The 21,202-nt window shown below is 43.6% G+C and overlaps 1 protein-coding gene across 9 annotated transcripts in view; it reads left to right on the top strand.

Moving 5' to 3' along the window:
- The first annotated feature begins 16,708 nt into the window (after positions 1 to 16,708).
- Positions 16,709 to 21,202, top strand: part of LOC148315766 (uncharacterized) — a 68,734-nt gene continuing 64,240 nt past the window's right edge. For all 9 annotated transcript variants that reach the window (XR_015840602.1, XM_088287366.1, XM_088287367.1 and 6 more), the window contains exon 1: positions 16,709 to 16,804. The gene's annotated coding sequence lies outside the window, so the exon portion shown is untranslated. The remainder of the gene's footprint in view (positions 16,805 to 21,202) is intronic.

The raw sequence follows: 21,202 nt of genomic DNA, 5'->3' as shown, positions 1-21,202 counted from the left end.
ATGAGGATGTCACAATACGAAATTCGTCCTTTTTCGTGAAAAGTTGTGGGAGTGGCATTGCACTGTTCGGCAATAAAACAAAGCTGATTATGAGGTTCTAAATATGAACGACAACTCGTAAAACTTTACACACACATCAGGCCGAGCAAATTTATCAATATTTTATACGTTAGTTGTGCAGCTTTTTTGAAATGGCTCGCCATGGCCCTCGAGAAATGTTAAAAAAAGCAGCTCTGGTTGAGTGTTTCACCTCGCTTTTTGTAAATTTTATGGAGTACAGTGAACCCTCGGTTATCGCGGTTAATGGGGACCGAGACCACCCGCGAAAACTGAAAATCCGCGAAGTAGCGGCGCACCTTCAAAAATGCTTAAAAAAAATATACAATATATATTATATATATATATATATATATATATATATATATATATATATACGGGGAGAGAGAGAGTGAAATTCATGTTATAACAAAAAAACCAAATTATTATTAAAACGTATTATTTTTTTATTCCCCAGCCATTCTTTTAGTATTTATTTAATTACTCCGACTTTTACCTGCTGGTACGCCGTCCGGTGTGCCCTGTGAAATGAAAGGTGGCATTCTTTATTTATTTATTCATTTATTCATTCATAACTGACAGCCTCGCGCTCCGCTCGTGCCCGGGTAGAAGAGGTGCTCCAATTTGGCTTAACTGTGACACACGCCCGCCCTCCTCCCCCGGAGCTTCCATTCGGTTAAACTTAGGGGCCGCTTGGCACCGCCCGTGCCCGGGGAAGGTGCTCCTCTTCGGCTTACTGTGACGCGAGCATGCCCTCCTCCTCCGGAGCTTCCATTCGGTTAAACTTAGGGGCCGCTTGGAACCGCCCGTGCCCGGGGAAGGTGCTCCTCTACGGCTTAACTGCCACGCACGCCGGCCGGAGCTCTGGTACGGTCCGAACCGCGCGAAACGTCGCCACCGATCGTGTCCGGGGGAACGTGCTCTTCTTCGTCCACTCTCCTCTTCGCCCACGCTCTTCTTCGGCGCACGCCGGCCGTCTAACCGCTCCAGCGCCCCGTCGTGCCGCTCGGCGAAACTACAATGACCCCCGAATATTTTTTAGACCCGCGAAGCACTGAACCCGCGAAAGGTGAACCGCGAAGTAGCGAGGGTTCACTGTATGTATAAGACCAAGACCTACAAAAAAGTCTCTTGGAGCAATGAGCTAGGTTTTACAGGAAGTCGGCCATTTTGAATTTACTTAAAAGGGGGCGGGTCACCACAATGGACTTTGTGTAGAAATTATTATTGGGGCCCGAGCAGCGACCGCGGCGAGGTCCCTATTGTTTTTGTAGAAATTATTATTATTATTATTTTTCCGATTGTTCGATCGCATTTTTGACCCCCGAAACATGCACAAAAACTCACCAAACTTGGCAGTCTCATCGGGCATGGCGAAAAATTTGATATTTTAACGTCTAATATGAACAGGAAGTGAGTTATGAATTTTTGAAAGTCCGACTTTTGCCCTTTTTTGCATGTTTACAGGGGTCATTCTTTTGCACCCTGATCCTAAAGGCTTCATCTGATTGCCTTAAAATTCTGTCTGTAGCATCTGAAGACCTGGGACAAACACTGGGGCTAAAATTTTTTGTTTCCGAAATACTATATGACGGGGGCGGGGCTTCAAAGTTTTCACTTAAGATTTCCTTCGCCGCAATGGAAAAAATGCTTAATAACTCTCCTGCACATGCTGCTAAAAATCCAAAACTTCACATGTACATAAAGAGTCTGTACCTGAAGACATCTATATGTTTATATTCAGTTATACACCTTGCGCCAATCAATATCATTTTTTACATTTTGACGTACTGCATGGTGCCCTTTTAACGAATCCGATTGAAAATTGGCTAGAAAAGACTCAAGACATTGATCTTACTCTATCCCTATTTTTATGACTTTCCTTCAAAGGGCGTGGCTATTACGGTGCCGCAGAGTCTGATTATTCTCCGTGGCAACAAAAGTTCCTGCAAAATGATTCAGATGATCCATCTTCTGGAAATCTTTCACATTTGAGGATATTCAGGCCCTGAAGACGGCTGCCAACTTATTTTTGATCGCAGTGGTAGCGCCACCAACTGGTTAAAACAAATACAAATTATTTTCGTTGATGTTTTTCTCCGGGCAGGTGAACAAAATCTACCTTATATTTGCTCGGATGAGTGTTTAGGCCTTGAGCATGTCACAATACAAAAGTCTTTCGCCTTCTTCAGAGTGTCACATGATGCTGTCTTGTGACCCGTCTTTATCAGCTGATGTTCCATGAGGGCGTGACTTACCTGTCACAAGAATGAAGGCAAGTCACGCCCCCCGCTGTCCGTTCACTCCGCCAAGATGCTGGTCCAGGTGGTAGAGAGGATGAAGGCTCCCTTGTCTCTGTTCATGGTTTTTATGCCTCGCTTGCAGATCTCAATGGCCTCTCTGATCCAGCGCTGTTGTTTGTTCTCTTCGGTGCGGATGACCCTGCCCTTCTCCCGGTCCATGATGTGGTTTTCCCTTTTGCAGTGGTCAGTGATTGCTGATTTGTAATGTTCATGTTGTGCTTGTTCTTTGACTGCTCTGATTTTTCATTTTTTTGACAGGTAAGTCACACCCTCATGGAACATCAGCTGATAAAGACGGGTCTCAAGACACCATCATGCGACACTCTGAAGAAGGCGAAAGACTCGCCGAAACATGTCAGGTAAAAAATTAACCTAAAACATAATTGTCTGCTTTTAATGAATCAGTCAAATATCAATAATAAGAAGACAAAATGAACCTAATACAAATAAATGAATGCTTAATAACTCCCCTGCACATGCTCCTAAAAATCCAAACCTTCACCTGTAAATAAAACGTCCCGACCTGAAGACATCTTAATGTTATTATTTTGTTATACACACAGTGCCGCCAAGTGGAATCAAAAATTTGTTTTTATTTTAATTTTCACGTACTGCACGGTGCCCTTTTGACAAATCCGACTGAAAATTAGTCAGAAAAGACTCAAGACAATGATCTTACTCTCTGCCGAATTTTGTGACGTTTTGGCAAAAGGCGTGGCTATTAAGGTGCTGAAAAGTCCGATTGTACTCTGTGGCAACAAAAGCTCCGGCAACATGACTCAGATGATCCTATCTTCTCGAAGTTGTACACATTTGAGGATACTTCAGCCCTGAAGACATCTACCAACTTATTTTACATCGTAGTAGTAGCGCCACCAACTGGTAAAAGCTAATACAAGTTATTTTCTTGGATGTTTTTCTCCGTGCAACTCAACAAGGTCGCCCTCATATATGCTCGGATGACTGTTTCGGCCATGAGGATGTCACAATACGAAATTCGTGATTTTTCGTGAAAAGTTGTGGGAGTGGCATTGCACTGTTCGGCAATAAAACAAAGCTGATTATGAGGTTCTAAATATGAACGACAACTCGTAAAACTTTACACACACATCAGGCCGAGCAAATTTATCAATATTTTATACGTTAGTTGTGCAGCTTTTTTGAAATGGCTCGCCATGGCCCTCGAGAAATGTTAAAAAAAAGCAGCTCTGGTTGAATGTTTCACCTCGCTTTTTGTAAATTTTATGGAGTACAGTGAACCCTCGGTTATCGCGGTTAATGGGGACCGAGACCATCCGCGAAAACTGAAAATCCGCGAAGTAGCGGCGCACCTTCAAAAATGCTTAAAAAAAATATACAATATATATAATAAATATATAAATATATATATATATATATATATACGGGGAGAGAGAGAGTGAAATTCATGTTATAACAAAAAAAACAAATTATTATTAAAACGTATTATTTTTTTATTCCCCAGCCATTCTTTTTGTATTTATTTAATTACTCCGACTTTTACCTGCTGGTACGCCGTCCGGTGTGCCCTGTGAAATGAAAGGTGGCATTCTTTATTTATTTATTCATTTATTCATTCATAACTGACAGCCTCGCGCTCCGCTCGTGCCCGGGCAGAAGAGGTGCTCCAATTTGGCTTAACTGTGACACACGCCCGTCCTCCTCCCCCGGAGCTTCCATTCGGTTAAACTTAGGGGCCGCTTGGCACCGCCCGTGCCCGGGGAAGGTGCTCCTCTTCGGCTTACTGTGACGCGAGCATGCCCTCCTCCTCCGGAGCTTCCATTCGGTTAAACTTAGGGGCCGCTTGGAACCGCCCGTGCCCGGGGAAGGTGCTCCTCTTCGGCTTACTGTGACGCGAGCATGCCCTCCTCCTCCGGAGCTTCCATTCGGTTAAACTTAGGGGCCGCTTGGCACCGCCCGTGCCCGGGGAAGGTGCTCCTCTACGGCTTAACTGCCACGCACGCTGGCCGGAGCTCTGGTACGGTCCGAACCGCGCGAAACGTCGCCACCGATCGTGTCCGGGGGAACGTGCTCTTCTTCGTCCACTCTCCTCTTCGCCCACGCTCTTCTTCGGCGCACGCCGGCCGTCTAACCGCTCCAGCGCCCCGTCGTGCCGCTCGGCGAAACTACAATGCCCCCGAATATTTTTTAGACCCGCGAAGCACTGAACCCGCGAAAGGTGAACCGCGAAGTAGCGAGGGTTCACTGTATGTATAAGACCAAGACCTACAAAAAAGTCTCTTGGAGCAATGAGCTAGGTTTTACAGGAAGTCGGCCATTTTGAATTTACTTAAAAGGGGGCGGGTCACCACAATGGACTTTGTGTAGAAATTATTATTGGGGCCCGAGCAGCGACCGCGGCGAGGTCCCTATTGTTTTTGTAGAAAATATTATTACTTTTATTATTATTATTATTATTATTATTAGGGCCTGAGCAGCGACCGCTGCGAAGTCCCTATTGTTTTTGTAGAAATTATTATTATTATTATTTTTCCGATTGTTCGATCGCATTTTTGACCCCCGAAACATGCACAAAAACTCACCAAACTTGGCAGTCTCATCGGGCATGGCGAAAATTTTGATATTTTAACGTCTAATATGAACAGGAAGTGAGTTATGAATTTTTGAAAGTCCGACTTTTGCCCTTTTTTGCATGTTTACAGGGGTCATTCTTTTGCACCCTGATCCTAAAGGCTTCATCTGATTGCCTTAAAATTATGTCTGTAGCATCTGAAGACCTGGCACAAACACTGGGGCTAAAATTTTTTGTTTCCGAAATACTATATGACGGGGGCGGGGCATCAAAGTTTTCACTTAAGATTTCCTTCGCCGCAATGGACAAAATGCTTAATAACTCTCCTGCACATGCTGCTAAAAATCCAAAACTTCACATGTACATAAAGAGTCTGTACCTGAAGACATCTATATGTTTATATTCAGTTATAGACCTTGCGCCAATCAATATCATTTTTTACATTTTGACGTACTGCACGGTGCCCTTTTAACGAATCTGATTGAAAATTGGCTAGAAAAGACTCAAGACATTGATCTTACTCTATCCCTATTTTTGTGACTTTCCTTCGAAGGGCGTGGCTATTACGGTGCCGCAGAGTCTGATTATTCTCCGTGGCAACAAAAGTTCCTGCAAAATGATTCAGATGATCCATCTTCTCGAAATTTTTCACATTTGAGGATATTCAGGCCCTGAAGACGGCTGCCAACTTATTTTTGATCGCAGTGGTAGCGCCACCAACTGGTTAAAACAAATACAAATTATTTTCGTTGATTTTTTTCTCCGGGCAGGTTAACAAAATCTACCTTACATTTGCTCGGATGAGTGTTTAGGCCTTGAGGATGTCACAATACGAAAGTCTTTCGCCTTCTTCAGAGTGTCACATGATGGTGTCTTGTGGCCCGTCTTTATCAGCTGATGTTCCATGAGGGCGTGACTTACCTGTCACAAGAATGAAGGCAAGTCACGCCCCCCGCTGTCCGTTCACTCCGCCAAAATGCTGCTCCAGGTGGTAGAGAGGATGAAGGCTCCCTTGTCTCTGTTCATGGTTTTTATGCCTCGCTTGCAGATCTCAATGGCCTCTCTGATCCAGCGCTGTTGTTTGTTCTCTTCGGTGCGGATGACCCTGCCCTTCTCCCGGTCCATGATGTGGTTTTCCCTTTTGCAGTGGTCAGTGATTGCTGATTTGTAATGTTCATGTTGTGCTTGTTCTTTTACTGCTCTGATTTTTCATTTTTTTGACAGGTAAGTCACACCCTCATGGAACATCAGCTGATAAAGACGGGTCTCAAGACACCATCATGCGACACTCTGAAGAAGGCAAAAGACTCGCCGAAACATGTCAGGTAAAAAATTAACCTAAAACATAATTGTCTGCTTTTAATGAATCAGTCAAATATCAATAATAAGAAGACAAAATGAACCTAATACAAATAAATGAATGCTTAATAACTCCCCTGCACATGCTCCTAAAAATCCAAACCTTCACCTGTAAATAAAACGTCCCGACCTGAAGACATCTTAATGTTATTATTTTGTTATACACACAGTGCCGCCAAGTGGAATCAAAAATTTGTTTTTATTTTAATTTTCACGTACTGCACGGTGCCCTTTTGACGAATCCGACTGAAAATTAGTCAGAAAAGACTCAAGACAATGATCTTACTCTCTGCCGAATTTTGTGACGTTTTGGCAAAAGGCGTGGCTATTAAGGTGCTGAAAAGTCCGATTGTACTCTGTGGCAACAAAAGCTCCGGCAACATGACTCAGATGATCCTATCTTCTCGAAGTTGTACACATTTGAGGATACTTCAGCCCTGAAGACATCTACCAACTTATTTTACATCGTAGTAGTAGCGCCACCAACTGGTAAAAGCTAATACAAGTTATTTTCTTGGATGTTTTTCTCCGTGCAACTCAACAAGGTCGCCCTCATATATGCTCGGATGACTGTTTTGGCCATGAGGATGTCACAATACGAAATTCGTGATTTTTCGTGAAAAGTTGTGGGAGTGGCATTGCACTGTTCGGCAATAAAACAAAGCTGATTATGAGGTTCTAAATATGAACGACAACTCGTAAAACTTTACACACACATGAGGCCGAGCAAATTTATCAATATTTTATACGTTAGTTGTGCAGCTTTTTTGAAATGGCTCGCCATGGCCCTCGAGAAATGTTAAAAAAAAGCAGCTCTGGTTGAGTGTTTCACCTCGCTTTTTGTAAATTTTATGGAGTACAGTGAACCCTCAGTTATCGCGGTTAATGGGGACCGAGACCATCCGCGAAAACTGAAAATCCGCGAAGTAGCGGCGCACCTTCAAAAATGCTTAAAAAAAATATACAATATATATAATAAATATATAAATATATATATATATATATATATATATATATATATACGGGGAGAGAGAGAGTGAAATTCATGTTATAACAAAAAAAACAAATTATTATTAAAACGTATTATTTTTTTATTCCCCAGCCATTCTTTTTGTATTTATTTAATTACTCCGACTTTTACCTGCTGGTACGCCGTCCGGTGTGCCCTGTGAAATGAAAGGTGGCATTCTTTATTTATTTATTCATTTATTCATTCATAACTGACAGCCTCGCGCTCCGCTCGTGCCCGGGCAGAAGAGGTGCTCCAATTTGGCTTAACTGTGACACACGCCCGTCCTCCTCCGTCCGGAGCTTCCATTCGGTTAAACTTAGGGGCCGCTTGGCACCGCCCGTGCCCGGGGAAGGTGCTCCTCTTCGGCTTACTGTGACGCGAGCATGCCCTCCTCCTCCGGAGCTTCCATTCGGTTAAACTTAGGGGCCGCTTGGAACCGCCCGTGCCCGGGGAAGGTGCTCCTCTTCGGCTTACTGTGACGCGAGCATGCCCTCCTCCTCCGGAGCTTCCATTCGTTTAAACTTAGGGGCCGCTTGGCACCGCCCGTGCCCGGGGAAGGTGCTCCTCTACGGCTTAACTGCCACGCACGCCGGCCGGAGCTCTGGTACGGTCCGAACCGCGCGAAACGTCGCCACCGATCGTGTCCGGGGGAACGTGCTCTTCTTCGTCCACTCTCCTCTTCGCCCACGCTCTTCTTCGGCGCACGCCGGCCGTCTAACCGCTCCAGCGCCCCGTCGTGCCGCTCGGCGAAACTACAATGCCCCCGAATATTTTTTAGACCCGCGAAGCACTGAACCCGCGAAAGGTGAACCGCGAAGTAGCGAGGGTTCACTGTATGTATAAGACCAAGACCTACAAAAAAGTCTCTTGGAGCAATGAGCTAGGTTTTACAGGAAGTCGGCCATTTTGAATTTACTTAAAAGGGGGCGGGTCACCACAATGGACTTTGTGTAGAAATTATTATTGGGGCCCGAGCAGCGACCGCGGCCAGGTCCCTATTGTTTTTGTAGAAAACATTATTACTTTTATTATTATTATTATTATTATTATTAGGGCCTGAGCAGCGACCGCTGCGAAGTCCCTATTGTTTTTGTAGAAATTATTATTATTATTATTTTTCCGATTGTTCGATCGCATTTTTGACCCCCGAAACATGCACAAAAACTCACCAAACTTGGCAGTCTCATCGGGCATGGCGAAAAATGTGATATTTTAACGTCTAATATGAACAGGAAGTGAGTTATGAATTTTTGAAAGTCCGACTTTTGCCCTTTTTTGCATGTTTACAGGGGTCATTCTTTTGCACCCTGATCCTAAAGGCTTCATCTGATTGCCTTAAAATTCTGTCTGTAGCATCTGAAGACCTGGGACAAACACTGGGGCTAAAATTTTTTGTTTCCGAAATACTATATGACGGGGGCGGGGCTTCAAAGTTTTCACTTAAGATTTCCTTCGCCGCAATGGACAAAATGCTTAATAACTCTCCTGCACATGCTGCTAAAAATCCAAAACTTCACATGTACATAAAGAGTCTGTACCTGAAGACATCTATATGTTTATATTCAGTTATACACCTTGCGCCAATCAATATCATTTTTTACATTTTGACGTACTGCATGGTGCCCTTTTAACGAATCCGATTGAAAATTGGCTAGAAAAGACTCAAGACATTGATCTTACTCTATCCCTATTTTTATGACTTTCCTTCAAAGGGCGTGGCTATTACGGTGCCGCAGAGTCTGATTATTCTCCGTGGCAACAAAAGTTCCTGCAAAATGATTCAGATGATCCATCTTCTGGAAATCTTTCACATTTGAGGATATTCAGGCCCTGAAGACGGCTGCCAACTTATTTTTGATCGCAGTGGTAGCGCCACCAACTGGTTAAAACAAATACAAATTATTTTCGTTGATGTTTTTCTCCGGGCAGGTGAACAAAATCTACCTTATATTTGCTCGGATGAGTGTTTAGGCCTTGAGCATGTCACAATACAAAAGTCTTTCGCCTTCTTCAGAGTGTCACATGATGCTGTCTTGTGACCCGTCTTTATCAGCTGATGTTCCATGAGGGCGTGACTTACCTGTCACAAGAATGAAGGCAAGTCACGCCCCCCGCTGTCCGTTCACTCCGCCAAGATGCTGCTCCAGGTGGTAGAGAGGATGAAGGCTCCCTTGTCTCTGTTCATGGTTTTTATGCCTCGCTTGCAGATCTCAATGGCCTCTCTGATCCAGCGCTGTTGTTTGTTCTCTTCTGTGCGGATGACCCTGCCCTTCTCCCGGTCCATGATGTGGTTTTCCCTTTTGCAGTGGTCAGTGATTGCTGATTTGTAATGTTCATGCTGTGCTTGTTCTTTTACTGCTCTGATTTTTTAATTTTTTTGACAGGTAAGTCACACCCTCATGGAACATCAGCTCAAGACACCATCATGCGACACTCTGAAGAAGGCAAAAGACTCGCCGAAACATGTCAGGTAAAAAATTAACCTAAAACATAATTGTCTGCTTTTAATGAATCAGTCAAATATCAATAATAAGAAGACAAAATGAACCTAATACAAATAAATGAATGCTTAATAACTCCCCTGCACATGCTCCTAAAAATCCAAACCTTCACCTGTAAATAAAACGTCCCGACCTGAAGACATCTTAATGTTATTATTTTGTTATACACACAGTGCCGCCAAGTGGAATCAAAAATTTGTTTTTATTTTAATTTTCACGTACTGCACGGTGCCCTTTTGACGAATCCGACTGAAAATGAGTCAGAAAAGATTCAAGACAATGATCTTACTCTCTGCCGAATTTTGTGACGTTTTGGCAAAAGGCGTGGCTATTAAGGTGCTGAAAAGTCCGATTGTACTCTGTGGCAACAAAAGCTCCGGCAACATGACTCAGATGATCCTATCTTCTCGAAGTTGTACACATTTGAGGATACTTCAGCCCTGAAGACATCTACCAACTTATTTTCCATCGTAGTAGTAGCGCCACCAACTGGTAAAAGCTAATACAAGTTATTTTCTTGGATGTTTTTCTCCGTGCAACTCAACAAGGTCGCCCTCATATATGCTCGGATGACTGTTTCGGCCATGAGGATGTCACAATACGAAATTCGTCCTTTTTCATGAAAAGTTGTGGGAGTGGCATTGCACTGTTCGGCAATAAAACAAAGCTGATTATGAGGTTCTAAATATGAACGACAACTCGTAAAACTTTACACACACATCAGGCCGAGCAAATTTATCAATATTTTCTACGTTAGTTGTGCAGCTTTTTTTAAATGGCTCGCCATGGCCCTCGAGAAATGTTAAAAAAAGCAGCTCTGGTTGAGTGTTTCACCTCGCTTTTTGTAAATTTTATGGAGTACAGTGAACCCTCGGTTATCGCGGTTAACGGGGACCGAGACCACCCGCGAAAACTGAAAATCCGCGAAGTAGCGGCGCACCTTCAAAAATGCTTAAAAAAAATAAACAATATATATAATAAATAAATATATATATATATATATATATATATATATATATATATATACGGGGAGAGAGAGAGTGAAATTCATGTTATAACAAAAAAACCAAATTATTATTAAAACGTATTATTTTTTTATTCCCCAGCCATTCTTTTAGTATTTATTTAATTACTCCGACTTTTACCTGCTGGTACGCCGTCCGGTGTGCCCTGTGAAATGAAAGGTGGCATTCTTTATTTATTTATTCATTTATTCATTCATAACTGACAGCCTCGCGCTCCGCTCGTGCCCGGGCAGAAGAGGTGCTCCAATTTGGCTTAACTGTGACACACGCCCGTCCTCCTCCCCCGGAGCTTCCATTCGGTTAAACTTAGGGGCCGCTTGGCACCGCCCGTGCCCGGGGAAGGTGCTCCTCTTCGGCTTACTGTGACGCGAGCATGCCCTCCTCCTCCGGAGCTTCCATTCGGTTAAACTTAGGGGCCGCTTGGAACCGCCCGTGCCCGGGGAAGGTGCTCCTCTTCGGCTTACTGTGACGCGAGCATGCCCTCCTCCTCCGGAGCTTCCATTCGGTTAAACTTAGGGGCCGCTTGGCACCGCCCGTGCCCGGGGAAGGTGCTCCTCTACGGCTTAACTGCCACGCACGCTGGCCGGAGCTCTGGTACGGTCCGAACCGCGCGAAACGTCGCCACCGATCGTGTCCGGGGGAATGTGCTCTTCTTCGTCCACTCTCCTCTTCGCCCACGCTCTTCTTCGGCGCACGCCGGCCGTCTAACCGCTCCAGCGCCCCGTCGTGCCGCTCGGCGAAACTACAATGCCCCCGAATATTTTTTAGACCCGCGAAGCACTGAACCCGCGAAAGGTGAACCGCGAAGTAGCGAGGGTTCACTGTATGTATAAGACCAAGACCTACAAAAAAGTCTCTTGGAGCAATGAGCTAGGTTTTACAGGAAGTCGGCCATTTTGAATTTACTTAAAAGGGGGCGGGTCACCACAATGGACTTTGTGTAGAAATTATTATTGGGGCCCGAGCAGCGACCGCGGCGAGGTCCCTATTGTTTTTGTAGAAAATATTATTACTTTTATTATTATTATTATTATTATTATTAGGGCCTGAGCAGCGACCGCTGCGAAGTCCCTATTGTTTTTGTCGAAATTATTATTATTATTATTTTTCCGATTGTTCGATCGCATTTTTGACCCCTGAAACATGCACAAAAACTCACCAAACTTGGCAGTCTCATCGGGCATGGCGAAAAATTTGATATTTTAACGTCTAATATGAACAGGAAGTGAGTTATGAATTTTTGAAAGTCCGACTTTTGCCCTTTTTTGCATGTTTACAGGGGTCATTCTTTTGCACCCTGATCCTAAAGGCTTCATCTGATTGCCTTAAAATTCTGTCTGTAGCATCTGAAGACCTGGCACAAACACTGGGGCTAAAATTTTTTGTTTCCGAAATACTATATGACGGGGGCGGGGCATCAAAGTTTTCACTTAAGATTTCCTTCGCCGCAATGGACAAAATGCTTAATAACTCTCCTGCACATGCTGCTAAAAATCCAAAACTTCACATGTACATAAAGAGTCTGTACCTGAAGACATCTATATGTTTATATTCAGTTATACACCTTGCGCCAATCAATATCATTTTTTACATTTTGACGTACTGCACGGTGCCCTTTTAACGAATCTGATTGAAAATTGGCTAGAAAAGACTCAAGACATTGATCTTACTCTATCCCTATTTTTGTGACTTTCCTTCGAAGGGCGTGGCTATTACGGTGCCGCAGAGTCTGATTATTCTCCGTGGCAACAAAAGTTCCTGCAAAATGATTCAGATGATCCATCTTCTCGAAATTTTTCACATTTGAGGATATTCAGGCCCTGAAGACGGCTGCCAACTTATTTTTGATCGCAGTGGTAGCGCCACCAACTGGTTAAAACAAATACAAATCATTTTCATTGATTTTTTTCTCCGGGCAGGTTAACAAAATCTACCTTACATTTGCTCGGATGAGTGTTTAGGCCTTGAGGATGTCACAATACGAAAGTCTTTCGCCTTCTTCAGAGTGTCACATGATGGTGTCTTGTGGCCCGTCTTTATCAGCTGATGTTCCATGAGGGCGTGACTTACCTGTCACAAGAATGAAGGCAAGTCACGCCCCCCGCTGTCCGTTCACTCCGCCAAAATGCTGCTCCAGGTGGTAGAGAGGATGAAGGCTCCCTTGTCTCTGTTCATGGTTTTTATGCCTCGCTTGCAGATCTCAATGGCCTCTCTGATCCAGCGCTGTTGTTTGTTCTCTTCGGTGCGGATGACCCTGCCCTTCTCCCGGTCCATGATGTGGTTTTCCCTTTTGCAGTGGTCAGTGATTGCTGATTTGTAATGTTCATGTTGTGCTTGTTCTTTTACTGCTCTGATTTTTCATTTTTTTGACAGGTAAGTCACACCCTCATGGAACATCAGCTGATAAAGACGGGTCTCAAGACACCATCATGCGACACTCTGAAGAAGGCGAAAGACTCGCCGAAACATGTCAGGTAAAAAATTAACCTAAAACATAATTGTCTGCTTTTAATGAATCAATCAAATATCAATAATAAGAAGACAAAATGAACTTAATACAAATAAATGAATGCTTAATAACTCCCCTGCACATGCTCCTAAAAATCCAAACCTTCACCTGTAAATAAAACGTCCCGACCTGAAGACATCTTAATGTTATTATTTTGTTATACACACAGTGCCGCCAAGTGGAATCAAAAATTTGTTTTTATTTTAATTTTCACGTACTGCACGGTGCCCTTTTGACGAATCCGACTGAAAATTAGTCAGAAAAGACTCAAGACAATGATCTTACTCTCTGCCGAATTTTGTGACGTTTTGGCAAAAGGCGTGGCTATTAAGGTGCTGAAAAGTCCGATTGTACTCTGTGGCAACAAAAGCTCCGGCAACATGACTCAGATGATCCTATCTTCTCGAAGTTGTACACATTTGAGGATACTTCAGCCCTGAAGACATCTACCAACTTATTTTACATCGTAGTAGTAGCGCCACCAACTGGTAAAAGCTAATACAAGTTATTTTCTTGGATGTTTTTCTCCGTGCAACTCAACAAGGTCGCCCTCATATATGCTCGGATGACTGTTTTGGCCATGAGGATGTCACAATACGAAATTCGTGATTTTTCGTGAAAAGTTGTGGGAGTGGCATTGCACTGTTCGGCAATAAAACAAAGCTGATTATGAGGTTCTAAATATGAACGACAACTCGTAAAACTTTACACACACATGAGGCCGAGCAAATTTATCAATATTTTATACGTTAGTTGTGCAGCTTTTTTGAAATGGCTCGCCATGGCCCTCGAGAAATGTTAAAAAAAAGCAGCTCTGGTTGAGTGTTTCACCTCGCTTTTTGTAAATTTTATGGAGTACAGTGAACCCTCAGTTATCGCGGTTAATGGGGACCGAGACCATCCGCGAAAACTGAAAATCCGCGAAGTAGCGGCGCACCTTCAAAAATGCTTAAAAAAAATATACAATATATATAATAAATATATAAATATATATATATATATATATATATATATATATATATATATACGGGGAGAGAGAGAGTGAAATTCATGTTATAACAAAAAAAACAAATTATTATTAAAACGTATTATTTTTTTATTCCCCAGCCATTCTTTTTGTATTTATTTAATTACTCCGACTTTTACCTGCTGGTACGCCGTCCGGTGTGCCCTGTGAAATGAAAGGTGGCATTCTTTATTTATTTATTCATTTATTCATTCATAACTGACAGCCTCGCGCTCCGCTCGTGCCCGGGCAGAAGAGGTGCTCCAATTTGGCTTAACTGTGACACACGCCCGTCCTCCTCCGTCCGGAGCTTCCATTCGGTTAAACTTAGGGGCCGCTTGGCACCGCCCGTGCCCGGGGAAGGTGCTCCTCTTCGGCTTACTGTGACGCGAGCATGCCCTCCTCCTCCGGAGCTTCCATTCGGTTAAACTTAGGGGCCGCTTGGAACCGCCCGTGCCCGGGGAAGGTGCTCCTCTTCGGCTTACTGTGACGCGAGCATGCCCTCCTCCTCCGGAGCTTCCATTCGTTTAAACTTAGGGGCCGCTTGGCACCGCCCGTGCCCGGGGAAGGTGCTCCTCTACGGCTTAACTGCCACGCACGCCGGCCGGAGCTCTGGTACGGTCCGAACCGCGCGAAACGTCGCCACCGATCGTGTCCGGGGGAACGTGCTCTTCTTCGTCCACTCTCCTCTTCGCCCACGCTCTTCTTCGGCGCACGCCGGCCGTCTAACCGCTCCAGCGCCCCGTCGTGCCGCTCGGCGAAACTACAATGCCCCCGAATATTTTTTAGACCCGCGAAGCACTGAACCCGCGAAAGGTGAACCGCGAAGTAGCGAGGGTTCACTGTATGTATAAGACCAAGACCTACAAAAAAGTCTCTTGGAGCAATGAGCTAGGTTTTACAGGAAGTCGGCCATTTTGAATTTACTTAAAAGGGGGCGGGTCACCACAATGGACTTTGTGTAGAAATTATTATTGGGGCCCGAGCAGCGACCGCGGCCAGGTCCCTATTGTTTTTGTAGAAAACATTATTACTTTTATTATTATTATTATTATTATTATTAGGGCCTGAGCAGCGACCGCTGCGAAGTCCCTATTGTTTTTGTAGAAATTATTATTATTATTATTTTTCCGATTGTTCGATCGCATTTTTGACCCCCGAAACATGCACAAAAACTCACCAAACTTGGCAGTCTCATCGGGCATGGCGAAAAATTTGATATTTTAACGTCTAATATGAACAGGAAGTGAGTTATGAATTTTTGAAAGTCCGACTTTTGCCCTTTTTTGCATGTTTACAGGGGTCATTCTTTTGCACCCTGATCCTAAAGGCTTCATCTGATTGCCTTAAAATTCTGTCTGTAGCATCTGAAGACCTGGGACAAACACTGGGGCTAAAATTTTTTGTTTCCGAAATACTATATGACGGGGGCGGGGCTTCAAAGTTTTCACTTAAGATTTCCTTCGCCGCAATGGACAAAATGCTTAATAACTCTCCTGCACATGCTGCTAAAAATCCAAAACTTCACATGTACATAAAGAGTCTGTACCTGAAGACATCTATATGTTTATATTCAGTTATACACCTTGCGCCAATCAATATCATTTTTTACATTTTGACGTACTGCATGGTGCCCTTTTAACGAATCCGATTGAAAATTGGCTAGAAAAGACTCAAGACATTGATCTTACTCTATCCCTATTTTTATGACTTTCCTTCAAAGGGCGTGGCTATTACGGTGCCGCAGAGTCTGATTATTCTCCGTGGCAACAAAAGTTCCTGCAAAATGATTCAGATGATCCATCTTCTGGAAATCTTTCACATTTGAGGATATTCAGGCCCTGAAGACGGCTGCCAACTTATTTTTGATCGCAGTGGTAGCGCCACCAACTGGTTAAAACAAATACAAATTATTTTCGTTGATGTTTTTCTCCGGGCAGGTGAACAAAATCTACCTTATATTTGCTCGGATGAGTGTTTAGGCCTTGAGCATGTCACAATACAAAAGTCTTTCGCCTTCTTCAGAGTGTCACATGATGCTGTCTTGTGACCCGTCTTTATCAGCTGATGTTCCATGAGGGCGTGACTTACCTGTCACAAGAATGAAGGCAAGTCACGCCCCCCGCTGTCCGTTCACTCCGCCAAGATGCTGCTCCAGGTGGTAGAGAGGATGAAGGCTCCCTTGTCTCTGTTCATGGTTTTTATGCCTCGCTTGCAGATCTCAATGGCCTCTCTGATCCAGCGCTGTTGTTTGTTCTCTTCTGTGCGGATGACCCTGCCCTTCTCCCGGTCCATGATGTGGTTTTCCCTTTTGCAGTGGTCAGTGATTGCTGATTTGTAATGTTCATGCTGTGCTTGTTCTTTTACTGCTCTGATTTTTTAATTTTTTTGACAGGTAAGTCACACCCTCATGGAACATCAGCTCAAGACACCATCATGCGACACTCTGAAGAAGGCAAAAGACTCGCCGAAACATGTCAGGTAAAAAATTAACCTAAAACATAATTGTCTGCTTTTAATGAATCAGTCAAATATCAATAATAAGAAGACAAAATGAACCTAATACAAATAAATGAATGCTTAATAACTCCCCTGCACATGCTCCTAAAAATCCAAACCTTCACCTGTAAATAAAACGTCCCGACCTGAAGACATCTTAATGTTATTATTTTGTTATACACACAGTGCCGCCAAGTGGAATCAAAAATTTGTTTTTATTTTAATTTTTACGTACTGCACGGTGCCCTTTTGACGAATCCGACTGAAAATGAGTCAGAAAAGATTCAAGACAATGATCTTACTCTCTGCCGAATTTTGTGACGTTTTGGCAAAAGGCGTGGCTATTAAGGTGCTGAAAAGTCCGATTGTACTCTGTGGCAACAAAAGCTCCGGCAACATGACTCAGATGATCCTATCTTCTCGAAGTTGTACACATTTGAGGATACTTCAGCCCTGAAGACATCTACCAACTTATTTTCCATCGTAGTAGTAGCGCCACCAACTGGTAAAAGCTAATACAAGTTATTTTCTTGGATGTTTTTCTCCGTGCAACTCAACAAGGTCGCCCTCATATATGCTCGGATGACTGTTTCGGCCATGAGGATGTCACAATACGAAATTCGTCCTTTTTCATGAAAAGTTGTGGGAGTGGCATTGCACTGTTCGGCAATAAAACAAAGCTGATTATGAGGTTCTAAATATGAACGACAACTCGTAAAACTTTACACACACATCAGGCCGAGCAAATTTATCAATATTTTCTACGTTAGTTGTGCAGCTTTTTTTAAATGGCTCGCCATGGCCCTCGAGAAATGTTAAAAAAAGCAGCTCTGGTTGAGTGTTTCACCTCGCTTTTTGTAAATTTTATGGAGTACAGTGAACCCTCGGTTATCGCGGTTAACGGGGAACGAGACCACCCGCGAAAACTGAAAATCCGCGAAGTAGCGGCGCACCTTCAAAAATGCTTAAAAAAAATAAACAATATATATAATAAATATATATATATATATATATATATATATATATATATACGGGGAGAGAGAGAGTGAAATTCATGTTATAACAAAAAAACCAAATTATTATTAAAACGTATTATTTTTTTATTCCCCAGCCATTCTTTTAGTATTTATTTAATTACTCCGACTTTTACCTGCTGGTACGCCGTCCGGTGTGCCCTGTGAAATGAAAGGTGGCATTCTTTATTTATTTATTCATTTATTCATTCATAACTGACAGCCTCGCGCTCCGCTCGTGCCCGGGCAGAAGAGGTGCTCCAATTTGGCTTAACTGTGACACACGCCCGTCCTCCTCCCCCGGAGCTTCCATTCGGTTAAACTTAGGGGCCGCTTGGCACCGCCCGTGCCCGGGGAAGGTGCTCCTCTTCGGCTTACTGTGACGCGAGCATGCCCTCCTCCTCCGGAGCTTCCATTCGGTTAAACTTAGGGGCCGCTTGGAACCGCCCGTGCCCGGGGAAGGTGCTCCTCTTCGGCTTACTGTGACGCGAGCATGCCCTCCTCCTCCGGAGCTTCCATTCGGTTAAACTTAGGGGCCGCTTGGCACCGCCCGTGCCCGGGGAAGGTGCTCCTCTACGGCTTAACTGCCACGCACGCTGGCCGGAGCTCTGGTACGGTCCGAACCGCGCGAAACGTCGCCACCGATCGTGTCCGGGGGAATGTGCTCTTCTTCGTCCACTCTCCTCTTCGCCCACGCTCTTCTTCGGCGCACGCCGGCCGTCTAACCGCTCCAGCGCCCCGTCGTGCCGCTCGGCGAAACTACAATGCCCCCGAATATTTTTTAGACCCGCGAAGCACTGAACCCGCGAAAGGTGAACCGCGAAGTAGCGAGGGTTCACTGTATGTATAAGACCAAGACCTACAAAAAAGTCTCTTGGAGCAATGAGCTAGGTTTTACAGGAAGTCGGCCATTTTGAATTTACTTAAAAGGGGGCGGGTCACCACAATGGACTTTGTGTAGAAATTATTATTTCGGCCCGAGCAGCGACCGCGGCGAGGTCCCTATTGTTTTTGTAGAAAATATTATTACTTTTATTATTATTATTATTATTATTATTATTAGGGCCTGAGCAGCGACCGCTGCGAAGTCCCTATTGTTTTTGTAGGAATTATTATTATTATTATTTTTCCGATTGTTCGATCGCATTTTTGACCCCCGAAACATGCACAAAAACTCACCAAACTTGGCAGTCTCATCGGGCATGGCGAAAAATTTGATATTTTTTAACGTCTAATATGAACAGGAAGTGAGTTATGAATTTTTGAAAGTCCGATTTTTGCCCTTTTTTGCATGTTTACAGGGGTCATTCTTTTGCACCCTGATCCTAAAGGCTTCATCTGATTGCCTTAAAATTCTGTCTGTAGCATCTGAAGACCTGGGACAAACACTGGGGCTAAAATTTTTTGTTTCCGAAATACTATATGACGGGGGCGGGGCTTCAAAGTTTTCACTTAAGATTTCCTTCGCCGCAATGGACAAAATGCTTAATAACTCTCCTGCACGTGCTGCTAAAAATCCAAAACTTCACATGTACATAAAGAGTCGGTACCTGAAGACATCTATATGTTTATATTCAGTTATACACCTTGCACCAATCAATATAAATTTTTACATTTTGACGTACTGCACGGTGCCCTTTTAACGAATCCGATTGAAAATTGGCTAGAAAAGACTCAAGACATTGATCTTACTCTATCCCTATTTTTATGACTTTCCTTCAAAGGGCGTGGCTATTACGGTGCCGCAGAGTCTGATTATTCTCCGTGGCAACAAAAGTTCCTGCAAAATGATTCAGATGATCCATCTTCTGGAAATCTTTCACATTTGAGGATATTCAGGCCCTGAAGACGGCTGCCAACTTATTTTTGATCGCAGTGGTAGCGCCACCAACTGGTTAAAACAAATACAAATTATTTTCGTTGATGTTTTTCTCCGGGCAGGTTAACAAAATCTACCTTATATTTGCTCGGATGAGTGTTTAGGCCTTGAGGATGTCACAATACGAAAGTCTTTCGCCTTCTTCAGAGTGTCACATGATGGTGTCTTGTGACCCGTCTTTATCAGCTGATGTTCCATGAGGGCGTGACTTACCTGTCACGAGAATGAAGGCAAGTCACGCCCCCCGCTGTCCGTTCACTCCGCCAAGATGCTGGTCCAGGTGGTAGAGAGGATGAAGGCTCCCTTGTCTCTGTTCATGGTTTTTATGCCTCGCTTGCAGATCTCAATGGCCTCTCTGATCCAGCGCTGTTGTTTGTTCTCTTCTGTGCGGATGACCCTGCCCTTCTCCCGGTCCATGATGTGGTTTTCCCTTTTGCAGTGGTCAGTGATTGCTGATTTGTAATGTTCATGTTGTGCTTGTTCTTTTACTGCTCTGATTTTTTCATTTTTTTGACAGGTAAGTCACACCCTCATGGAACATCAGCTCAAGACACCATCATGCGACACTCTGAAGAAGGCGAAAGACTCGCCGAAACATGTCAGGTAAAAAATTATCCTAAAACATAATTGTCTGCTTTTAATGAATCAGTCAAATATCAATAATAAGAAGACAAAATGAACCTAATACAAATAAATGAATGCTTAATAACTCCCCTGCACATGCTCCTAAAAATCCAAACCTTCACCTGTAAATAAAACGTCCCGACCTGAAGACATCTTAATGTTATTATTTTGTTATACACACAGTGCCGCCAAGTGGAATCAAAAATTTGTTTTTATTTTAATTTTCACGTACTGCACGGTGCCCTTTTGACGAATCCGACTGAAAATTAGTCAGAAAAGACTCAAGACAATGATCTTACTCTCTGCCGAATTTTGTGACGTTTTGGCAAAAGGCGTGGCTATTCAGGTGCTGAAAAGTCCGATTGTACTCTGTGGCAACAAAAGCTCCGGCAACATGACTCAGATGATCCTATCTTCTCGAAGTTGTACACATTTGAGGATACTTCAGCCCTGAAGACATCTACCAACTTATTTTACATCGTAGTAGTAGCGCCACCAACTGGTAAAAGCTAATACAAGTTATTTTCTTGGATGTTTTTCTCCGTGCAACTCAACAAGGTCGCCCTCATATATGCTCGGATGACTGTTTCGGCCATGAGGATGTCACAATACGAAATTCGTGATTTTTCGTGAAAAGTTGTGGGAGTGGCATTGCACTGTTCGGCAATAAAACAAAGCTGATTATGAGGTTCTAAATATGAACGACAACTCGTAAAACTTTACACACACATCAGGCCGAGCAAATTTATCAATATTTTATACGTTAGTTGTGCAGCTTTTTTGAAATGGCTCGCCATGGCCCTCGAGAAATGTTAAAAAAAAGCAGCTCTGGTTGAGTGTTTCACCTCGCTTTTTGTAAATTTT

Source organism: Idiotropiscis lumnitzeri, unplaced genomic scaffold, assembly GCF_059441095.1.
Source record: "Idiotropiscis lumnitzeri isolate Australia: NSW breed Sydney's pygmy pipehorse unplaced genomic scaffold, RoL_Ilum_1.0 HiC_scaffold_41, whole genome shotgun sequence".
Taxonomy (NCBI): Eukaryota; Metazoa; Chordata; class Actinopteri; order Syngnathiformes; family Syngnathidae; genus Idiotropiscis; species Idiotropiscis lumnitzeri.
The sequence above is the reverse complement of the archived record's forward strand: the minus strand, read 5'-3'. Positions and strand labels throughout refer to the sequence as shown.